Source organism: Salvelinus sp. IW2-2015, unplaced genomic scaffold (assembly GCF_002910315.2).
Source record: "Salvelinus sp. IW2-2015 unplaced genomic scaffold, ASM291031v2 Un_scaffold16326, whole genome shotgun sequence".
NCBI lineage: Eukaryota > Metazoa > Chordata > Actinopteri > Salmoniformes > Salmonidae > Salvelinus > Salvelinus sp. IW2-2015.
The window spans coordinates 437,320-447,833 of record NW_019957535.1 but is presented as its reverse complement, the minus strand read 5'-3'; positions in this window follow the sequence as shown (position 1 = coordinate 447,833).

The window sequence follows — 10,514 nt, the reverse complement described above, 5'->3', positions numbered from 1 at the left end:
GATACGCCATCCCATCTGGTTTGGGTTTAGTGGGACTATCATTCGTTTTTCAACAGGACAATGACCCAACACACCCTCAGGCTGTGTAAGGGCTATTTGACCAAGAAGGAGAGTGATGGAGTGCTGCATCAGATGACCTGGCCTCCACAATCCCCCGACCTCAACCAAATAGAGATAGTTTGGGATGAGTCGGACCACAGAGTGAAGGAAAAGCAGCCAACAAGTGCTCAGCATATGAGGGAACTCCTTCAAGACTGTTGGAAAAGCATTCCAGGTGAAGCTGGTTGAGAGAATGCCAAGAGTGTGCAAAGCTGTCATCAACGCAAAGGGTGGCTATTTGAAGAATCTCAAATATAAAATATATTTTGATTTGTTTAACACTTTTTTGGTTACTACATGATTCCATATGTGTTATTTCATAGTTTTGATGTCTTCACTATTATTCTACAATGTAGAAAATAGTTAAAATCGAGAAAAACCCTTTAATGACTAGGTGTTCTAAAACTTTTGACCGGTAGTGTATATAAGCAGGCAAAACACACAAACATTATATAAAAAAAACATAATATCAAGCATAGAATCAAAAGAAACAAACAAATTAATTTGTAAAACAAAAAAATGTATAACGGGTGTGCGTGGCCAAAGTGCTCTATCGTCACGTCATCCAGCAAATGTAAACGCCTGGAGTTTGCTAAACGGCATTGGCAATTGGATTGGAACCAGGGCTGTAGTCAGATGACATTAAAATAGTGCTCTGGCCATGCATACCAGTGGTGGGTATGACATCGAAAGGAGAATGCATAAGCAGAAAATAACCCCTTACCTGGTGTAAAAAATGGGGGTGCATCTTTGATGTTATGAGGTTATTTTGCTTCCACTGTTCCTAGAGCCCTTGTTAAAGTCAACGGCATCATTAACTTAAAAAATCTGGTTGCCTCTGCCAGGAGGCTGAAACTTGACCGCAAATGGATCTTCCAGCAAGACAGCACCAAGCACACATCAAACTCCACAAAGAAATTGTTAATTTGCCACAAAAATCAACATTTTGCAATGGCCATGTCAGTCTCCGGACATGAAACCCATTGAAAACCTGTGGTTTGAATTGAAGAGGGCAGTCCATAAGCACAGACGAAGGATATCAAGGTTCTGGAAGGATTCTGTATGGATGACTGTTCTACGATCCCTCGCAATGTGTTCTCCAACTCATAAAACATTTTAGAAAAAGGCTCAGTGCCATAATTCTCATTATTGAGTTCCAAACAGCCTCTGGAAGCAACGTCACAAGAACTGTTCGTCGAAAGCTTCATAAAATGGGTTTCCATGCCCGAGCAGCCACACATAAGCCTAAAATCAACATGCGCAATGACAAGCGTTGGTTGGAGTGGTGTAAAGCTCGCCACTATTAGAATCGGGAGCATTGGAAATGCGTTCTCTGGAGAGATTAATCACACTTCACCATCTGGCAGTCCGACGGTTGTATCTGGGTTTGGTGGTTGCCAGGAGAACGCTACCTGCCCAGCTGTAAAGTTTGGTGGAGGAGGAATAATGGTCTGGGGCTGTTTTTCATGGTTCGGGCTAGGCCCCTTAGTTCTAGTGAAGAACTTGACTGGCCTGCACAGATCCCTGACCTCAAACCCATCGAACACCTTTGGGATGAATTGGAACGCCAACTGCGAGCCAGGCCTAATCGCCCAACATCAGTGCCCGACCTCACTAATGCTCTTGTGGCTGAATGGAAGCAAGTCCCAGCAGAAATGTCCCAACATCTAGTGGAAAGCCTTCCCAGGAGAGTGGAGGCTGTTATAGCAGCAAAGGGGGGACCAACTCCATATTAATGCCTGTGATTTTGGAATGAGATGTTCAACGAGCAGGTGTCCACATGCTTTTGGTAATGGACTGTATTTCTAGCACTGTCACGGAATGGTTGGTTCGTGAGGCCTGCGGGGCATGGCTAAGCCTATCCTGTGTTAACGCTAAGGTGAGTCATAGGCCCTTTTCTCCATTGATTTTCAATGAGTCTAATAGAAATGCATGTGGCAGTATTGGGCAACACCAACATCTGTATTAAAACTCCATACATTCCCCATGGCTACTCAACAACCAGAATGTGTTGCAATGGTTGGGGATTTGAAGTAGTAAGTGGCGGCCCCCCTCCCCCCCATCCATTATTCATCCTTCCCCCGACTTTCTGGAGCCCATGTGGGGTTGCTGGGAGCCTGTGAGAGAGAGCAGGGGTTGGAGAGGGGTGCTAGTAGGGTCTGTCGTGTCTTCTCTCTCAGGGCTCTGTGCCTGGCTAAAGCAAATACATTGACAAGACAGCTCTCTACCTGAGAGTGCATGCACACAATCACATAACACCTGTAGTGCCAAAAGCACCTGCCAGGCGTCACGATAGCAGACCCCCTCCCCTGTCTTCTCCATACACACACACACCTGTGGGTGGCCCCAAGGTCCACCGGGGTGCAGCGGGGTCCAGCATTAAGGGCGGTGGCGTTGTTTGGATTACCACTGTCTCGTAAGCGAGGGCTCGAATAGATACAGGGACTGATAACCACAGATTTGCTGATAACTAAAAAAAGGGCAGAGAAGAAAGGAGAGAGGGAAAGAAGGAGTTTGGGTATTCAGGTCAATTCCTTTAGCTTAAGGTAACAGGTGGACACGTTGTTCTCACCAGAGGGAATGGCACGCTCCAGGGTTCGAGCGTCGTACACCACCATCTGCACAAATACCTCCTTGACAAGCTATCCATTAAAAATAGATTGAGAGGTAGGGTTGGATTCAATCCGTATCGCAGAAGTGTTACTGAAGATCTGCGTTGTAGCTCGATTGAAATTTAAAGGCAATGTTCCCGTGTTCGTGGAGACCGCGTTCACGCTACACGGTGCATGTGTCGGCTCAAACGGAAATGACCTTCACATTTTAACACAGGTCTTCCGCGATACGGCTTGAATCCAGCCCTTAGCTAGCTTAAGATGCCACATGTGAGTGTAGCTCTTTTAACCTTTGCAAAGGTTTTTCTTTGTGATTTGTATATTATTGTGTTTCATATTTGCATGTACAATACCTCATTTGTTAGAAAAATATATGAGTTCTGATCTAAAAGAAGTTGTAGGCCTGTACGGCTTTCCACAAAATATCCGAAAATGTTCAAAATACTCCAAACTAAACGAAAGTAAAAAATGTAATTCATATGAAAATAGTACAGGATTAGAGGTTAGCTCTAAATTTCAGACAAGGCTTAGTGGGAGAGTGGGGGCTTGTTGTCTTTAGCAAGGACTGAAGAAAGGAAGAGAAAGGAAGAGTTACTGAGAGAGGGAAAGATAGAGCGAGAGGGAAAGGCGATGAGAGAGCCCCTTCTCAGCGGAAGTGGGGCGTAGAGACACCCCCTGACATGTCTGTTTGCTTGTACTCATGCATGACTGCACTCACACACACACATATATACGCACACGTACGCCAGACAGACACACAGACAGGCAAGTAAAGCAGACAGATAGACAGACGGCGCCGAACAGTCCGTAGTGCAGTTTCAAGGCGTGAAAGGGGAGCACACCTTTTCTATTCACACCCTGTAGTGGAGCTGAGCTGCAGACTTGATCTGTGTCTTGATGGGGCCGTTAACACCTCCACACTCTCAGAGAATAACACCACCACTCATTCGTTTCACCAGGTTGGGATGATGGACAGTCACTGTGGAGCACTTTCAAGTGTTCTTCCTGCTTTCACTCAGAGCACTCAAGTCTCCTAAAATTCTTCTCAAATCTAGTCTTTATCTAACAGAGTGTAACAGGTTGAATTGTTGAACAACTCTCTGTAGGTCCGCCAGAGGCCTGTTCAACACCTCAACCTGTAACAAGAGAAAGGGAACACTCTCTCTCTATTCAATTCAAGGGCTTTATTGGCATGGGAAACATATGTTAACATCGCCAAAGCAAGTTAATTAAATAAATAATAAACAAAAGTGAAATAAACCATTAAAATGAACAGTAAACATTACACTCACAGTTCCAAAAAGAATAAAGACATTTCAAATGTCATATTATGTCTATATACAGTGTTGTAGCGATGTGCAAATAGTTAAAGTACAAAAAGTACTATTTACAATAGTTCTTCACTGGTTGCCCTTGTGGCAACAGGTCACAAATCTTGCTGCTGTGATGGCACACTGTGGTATTTCACCCAGTAGATAGGGAAGTTTGTCAAAATTGGGTTTGTTTTCAAATTCTTTGTGGATCTGTGTAATCTGGGAGAAATATGTGTCTCTAATATGGTCATACATTTGGCAGGAGGTTAGGAAGTCAAGCTCAGTTTCCACCTCATTTTGTGGGCAGTGTGCACATAGCCTGTCTTCTCTTGAGAGCGAGGTCTGCCTACGGCGGCCTTTCTCAATAGCAAGGCTATGCTCACTGAGTCTGTACATTGTCAAAGTTTTCGTTAAGTTTGGGTCAGTCACAGTGGTAAGGTATTCTGCCACTGTGTACTCTCTGTTTAAGGCCAAATAGCATTCTAGATTACTCAGTTTCTTTCCAATGTGTCAAGTAATTATCTTTTTGTTTCTCATGATTTGGTTGGGTCTAATTGTGTTGTTGTCCTGGGGCTCTGTGGGGTCTGTTTGTGTTTGTGAACAGAGCCCCAGGACCAGCTTGCTTAGGGGACTCTTCTCCAGGTTCATCTCTCTGTAGGTGATGGCTTGGTTATGGAAGGTTTGGGAATCGCTTCCTTTTAGGTGATTGTAGAATTTAACGGCTCTTTTCTAGATTTTGATAATTAGCGGGTATCGGCCTAGTTCTGCTCTGCATGCGTTATTTGGTATTTTACGTTGTACACTGAGGACATTTTTGCAGAATTCTGCATGCAGAGTATCAATTTGGTGTTTGTCCCATTTTGTGAATTCTTGGTTGGTGAGCGGACCCCAGATCTCACAAACCCTAAAGGCAATGGGTTCTATAACAGATTCAAGTATTTTTTAGCCAGATCCTAATTGGTATGTCGAAGTTTATGTTCCTTTTGATTGCATAGCTCGCTCAGCTCGTTCACAGCTTTATGGAAGTTACCTGTGGCGTTGATGTTTAGGCTGAGTTATGTATAGTTTTTTTGTGTGCTCTAGGACAACAGTGTCTAGATGGAATTTGTATTTGTGGTCCTGGCGACTGTCTTACTGAGATTTACTGTCAGGGCCCAGGTCTGGCTGAATCTGTGCAGAAGATCTTTGCGCTGCTGTAGGCCCTCCTTGGTTGGTGACAGAAGCACCAGATCATCAGCAAACAGTAGACATTTGACAACAGATTCTAGTAGGGTGAGGCTGGGTGCTGCGGACTGTTCTAGTGCCCTCGCCAATTTGTTGATATATATGGTGAAGAGGATGGGGCTTAAGCCAAATCCCTGTCTCACCCCACGGCCCTGTGGAAAGAAATGTGTGTTTTTTGACAATTTTAACCGCACACTTGTTGTTTGTGTACATGGATTTTATAATGTTGTATGTTTTTTCCCCAACACCACTTTCCATCAATTTGTATGGCAGACCCTCATGCCAAATTGAGTCAAAGGCTTTTTTGAAATCCACAAAACATGAGAAAACTTTAGCTTTGTTTTGGTTTGTTTGTTTGTCAACTAGGGTGTGCAGGGTGAATACGTGGTCTGTCGTACGGTAATTTGGTAAAAAAAAACAATTTGACATTTGCTCAGTACATTGTTTTTACTGAGAAAATGTACGAGTCTGCTGTTAATGATAATGCAGGGGATTTTCCCAGGGTTGCTGTTGACATATATCCCACGGTAGTTATTGGGGTCAAATTTGTCTCCACTTGTCACGTCTACTCCTGCTCCTCCCCTCCGGCGTTCGACGTTGCCGGAGTACTAACCACCGGTCCTGGGATTCATCATAACGCACACCTGGCATCCATCATTACGCGCACCTGCAGATCATTAGGATACTCACCTGGACTCTATTACCTCCCTGATTACCTTCCCTTTATCTATCACTCCCTTGGGTTCCTTCCTCAGTCGGTATTGTTCCTGTGTTCATGCTATATCGCCACTGTTACGCTGTCTCGTTTTCATGTTTGTTGTTTTATTAAACGTTTCACCTGCTTCTCGACTCACAGCGTCAATTTTTTAATTTGTAATTTTTTTTGCCATTTTTCTCCCCAATTTCGTGATATCCAATTGGTAGTTACAGTTTTGTCTCATCGCTGCAACTCCCGTACAGACTCGGGAGATGCGTAGGCCGAGAGCCGTGCGTCCTCCTAAACACAACACAACCAAGCTGCACTGCTCCTTGACATAATGCCCGCTTAACCCGGAAGCCAGCCACACCAATGTGTCGGAGGAAACACCGTACACCTGGCGACCGTGTCACCGTGCATGCGCTTGGCCCGCCACAGGAGTCGCTAGTGCACGATGGGACAAGGACATCCCTGCCGGCCAAATCTTCCCCTAATCCGGACGACGCTGGGCCAATTGTGCGCCACCCCATGGGTCTCCCGGTCGTGGCCGGCTGCAACAGAGCCTGGACTCCAACCAGGATCTCACAGCTTGCACTACGATGCAGTTCCTTAGACCACTGTGCCACTCGGGAGGCCCCACAGCGTCAGTGTTATACCACTTTTGTTGATTGGGGTGATCAGTCCTTGCTTCCAAATATTGGGGAAGATGCCAGAGCTAAGGATGATGTTAAAGAGTTTAAGTTTAGCCAATTGGAATTTGTTGTCTGTATATTTTATCAATTCATTGAGGATACCATCAACACCACTGGCCTTTTTGGGTTGGAGGGTTTGTATTTTGTCCTGTAGTTCATTCAATGCAATTGGAGAATCCAGTGGGTTCTGGTAGTCTTTAATAGTTGATTCTAAGATTTGTATTTGATCATGTTTTTGCTGTTTGTTCATTGTTATAGGGCCAAAAAGATTGGAGAAGTGGTTTACCCAAACATCTCCATTTTGGATAGACAACTCTTCGTGCTGTTTGTTTTCCAATTTTCCCAGAAGTGGTTAGAGTCTATGGATTCTTCAATTACTGAAGAATTTCTGATTTCTGACGTGCTGTTCCTTCTTTTTCCGTAACGTATTTCTGTATTGTTTTAGTGATTCACAATAGTGAAGGCGTAGACTTCTCTATGTTTCTATGTTTTTGGTTGGATAGGTTTCTCCATTTCTTTCTTAGGTTTTTACATTCTTCATCATTTTTTTGGTTTTCTATTTGACATTTTTAGATTTGATAGGGAAGCTGAGAGGTCAAATATACTGTTTAGATTTTCTACTGCCAAGTTTACACCTTCACTATTAGAGTGGAATGTTTTGTCCAGGAAGGGATTGAATTTGTTGTTGACTATTTGTTTTTTGGTAGGTTTCCACGCTACAGTCCTTCCATCTATAGCATTTCTTAATATTTTTCAGTTCCTTTGGCTTTGATGCCTCATGATTGAGTAATGCTCTGTTCAAGTAGACTGTGATTTTGCTGTGATCTGATAGGGGTGTCAGTGGGCTGACTGTGAACGCTCTGAGAGACTCTGGGTTGATGTCAGTGATAAAGTAGTCTACAGTACTACTACCAAGAGATGAGCTATAGGTGTACCTACCATAGGAGTCCCCTCAAAGCCTACCATTGACTATGTACATACCCAGCGTGCGACAGAGCTGCAGGAGATTTTGTTGGTTATGTTGTTGTAGTTGTGCCTAGAGGGACATATGGGGGAGGGAATGCTGTCACCTCCAGGCAGGTGTTTTCCCCCCTGTGTGCTGAGAGTGTCAGGTTCTTTATCTGGTTCTGGCATTTAGGTCGCCACATACTAGTATATGTCCCTGGGCCTGGAAATGATTGATTTCCTCCTACCCGGATTGAGAAGCTGTCTTCATTAAAGTATGGGGATTCTAGTGGGAGGATATAGGTAGCACACAGGAGGACATTTTTCTATGTTAAGATCATTTCCTTTTGAATGTCTAGCCAAATGTAAAAGGTTCCTGTTTTGATTAATTTAATAGAGTGAGTTAGGTTGGCTCGTATACCAAATTAGCATACCCCCTGAGTCCCTTCCCTGTTTCACACCTGGTAGTTTGGTGGATAGGACTACCAGCTCTCTGTAACCTAATAACTAATATGTTAATATCACTTCCATAATCAGAGAGAAGGGCAGAGAGAGGGACAGAGCGAGAGAGTCCCACACCTGAAAGGAGAGGCCGTCCACGCCCAGGGAGAGGTGATGAAAGGTGAACGAATAGCTGTCAGGGGCTGTATTGTGCAAAAGGCCCTCTCTTTCAACCCATCATTCTTTTTGGTACTATCTCCCTTTGTCTCTCCCTTTGTCTCTCCCATTCTCTATCGTCCCATTCCCTCTCTCTTTCTCTTTCGTTCTACTTTGCCCACTTGACTCTCTCCTTCCTCGCTCTTTCTCTCTCTGAGGTTGTTGCAGATGCCATGGCATTGTTTCTATTTCCTGGAAAAGCTTCTCACTTCTCTCCTCTCTCTAGATGCTTCAACACTAAACAGGCAGGTTTAATTTACATTTATTTGCTTCTCAAATCAATCTACCATCGGGAGAAGAAAATGTCAAACTCGCCATCTCTTCTCATCAGAAGTTTCAAGAAAGATGTAGGATTGAGACAACAGTGGGAAAGTGTTGAGGCTAAAGGGTGGTGGGTGTCTGACAGTATGCAAGGTTGCTTTGACAGTAAGTTGTTATTCTCTTTGTTGTATTTCTCTTTGACTCATTCCAGCTTGCATACCTGATTTCATATGTTATGCTTCATCTCCACTGAGGGGTTGAAAGTAACTGTAAAGGATCCTGCTAACATCCCATAATGTTTAAAAAAAATATATATATATATATTATTTTTGTTTTTTTACCCCTTTTTCTCCCCCAATTTCGTGGTATTGTTATAGTCTTGTCCCATCGCTTCAACTCCCGTATGGACTCCAAAACACAACCCAGCCACGCCGCACTGCTTCTTGACAATGCCTGCTTAACCCGGAAGCCAGCCGCACCAATGTGTCGGAGGAAACACCGTACACCTGGCGACTGTGTCAGCGTGCATTGTGCCCGGCCCGCCACAGGAGTCACTAGTGCGCGATTGGACAAGAACATCACTGCCGGCCAAACCCTCCCCTAAGCCAGACGACGCTGGGCCAATTGTGCACTGCCCCATGAGTCTCTCAGTCACGGCCGGCTGCGACAGAGCCTGGACTCGAACCAGGATCTCCAGTTGCACAGCTAGCACTGCGATGCAGTGCCTTAGACCACTGCGCCACTTGGGAGACCCAACATCCCATAATTAAGGAAAACGGCTTGGTGAAAGATAAACACGCCGTACAATAATGTCTAGCTCAATACAGGCCCTGTAGAAACATCAATTCAGAAGTAGGCAAAGTGATTGAACGGAAACCAGATCACTAGTTGGCTGAATAATTGCACACAGATCTGTGGAGAATTCTCCATGAACAATCTATGTTCAGGCATCTTTACACGGTATGCCACTAACAAATATTCTGCTATGTAGAGAGCCCTGTCGCGCCATACATTCAAAGATGCTACAGTATCTAATTCAAATCAGTGTCTGCAAACAAAAAAAAGAAGCATTTAATGATCATACAGTGCAGTGGAGACTGGTGACTTGGAAAATTGAGGAGGAAGGGAGATCTACGGTACAGGTGCGGACCACTGAGACGGCAAAGCGTGTTTCAAAAATCGCCAAAGACTAATTATCTTAACCTAAACAATTGAATAAAGACATTAGTAGTACAATATTATGGGGAATGGGACTGAGAGAGCTTCTTACACAGTGTTGGGAAGGGATCACAGCAGTGATTGAATGAGGGTATGAGGCATGCGTTGAGGTGTTCAGAGGCTTGACTTCAATGCAGGACAGGGTTTGAGGTGTTCCTTGGCTTCAGAGCAGGACAGGCTCGTCATGGATGGATGGTGTTGAAGAAGAGCTCAACTTCCACTGAGGGCAGGACAGGATTTGACTGGGAAGACAAAGAAAAAACAATAACACAACACAGTTAGACAAAAGAGCTAAGAATGAGTTAGTCCAAGCAAGGAGTAAAATTATTGATGTGTAATAATGTGATTGTGTTTGCGAATGTGATTGACCACATACAGTGACGAGAGAAAATGGACAGGTCTACTCACATTCAATGTGCCAGTGGATGAGCAGGTACATGAGACGTGGCTTCAGTTCATGTCAGGAGAGAGTTGACAGTGGTAGTGGAGTGGAGTGGTCATCACCTCTTAATCAGGGAACAGGAGGGGACTTAGCTTTCAATACAAATAGCAGATACGTTCCATTAAAGCAAATCAAATCAGTACCCTCATAGGTTTGGGCAACACGTTTCTCCATGAAGTTAAAACGCAGACATCTCAGATGTCACAATGTCAAACACAGACCTGCACATCTCACCCACTTGATAGATCAAAGGAGCCCAAGAATTGTTCCTGAATATAGCCATGATCATCCACATACCTGACAATAACTGACAACTGTGAGCAGACTGGTGGCACCGTTGGTCCCAGAGTGGTA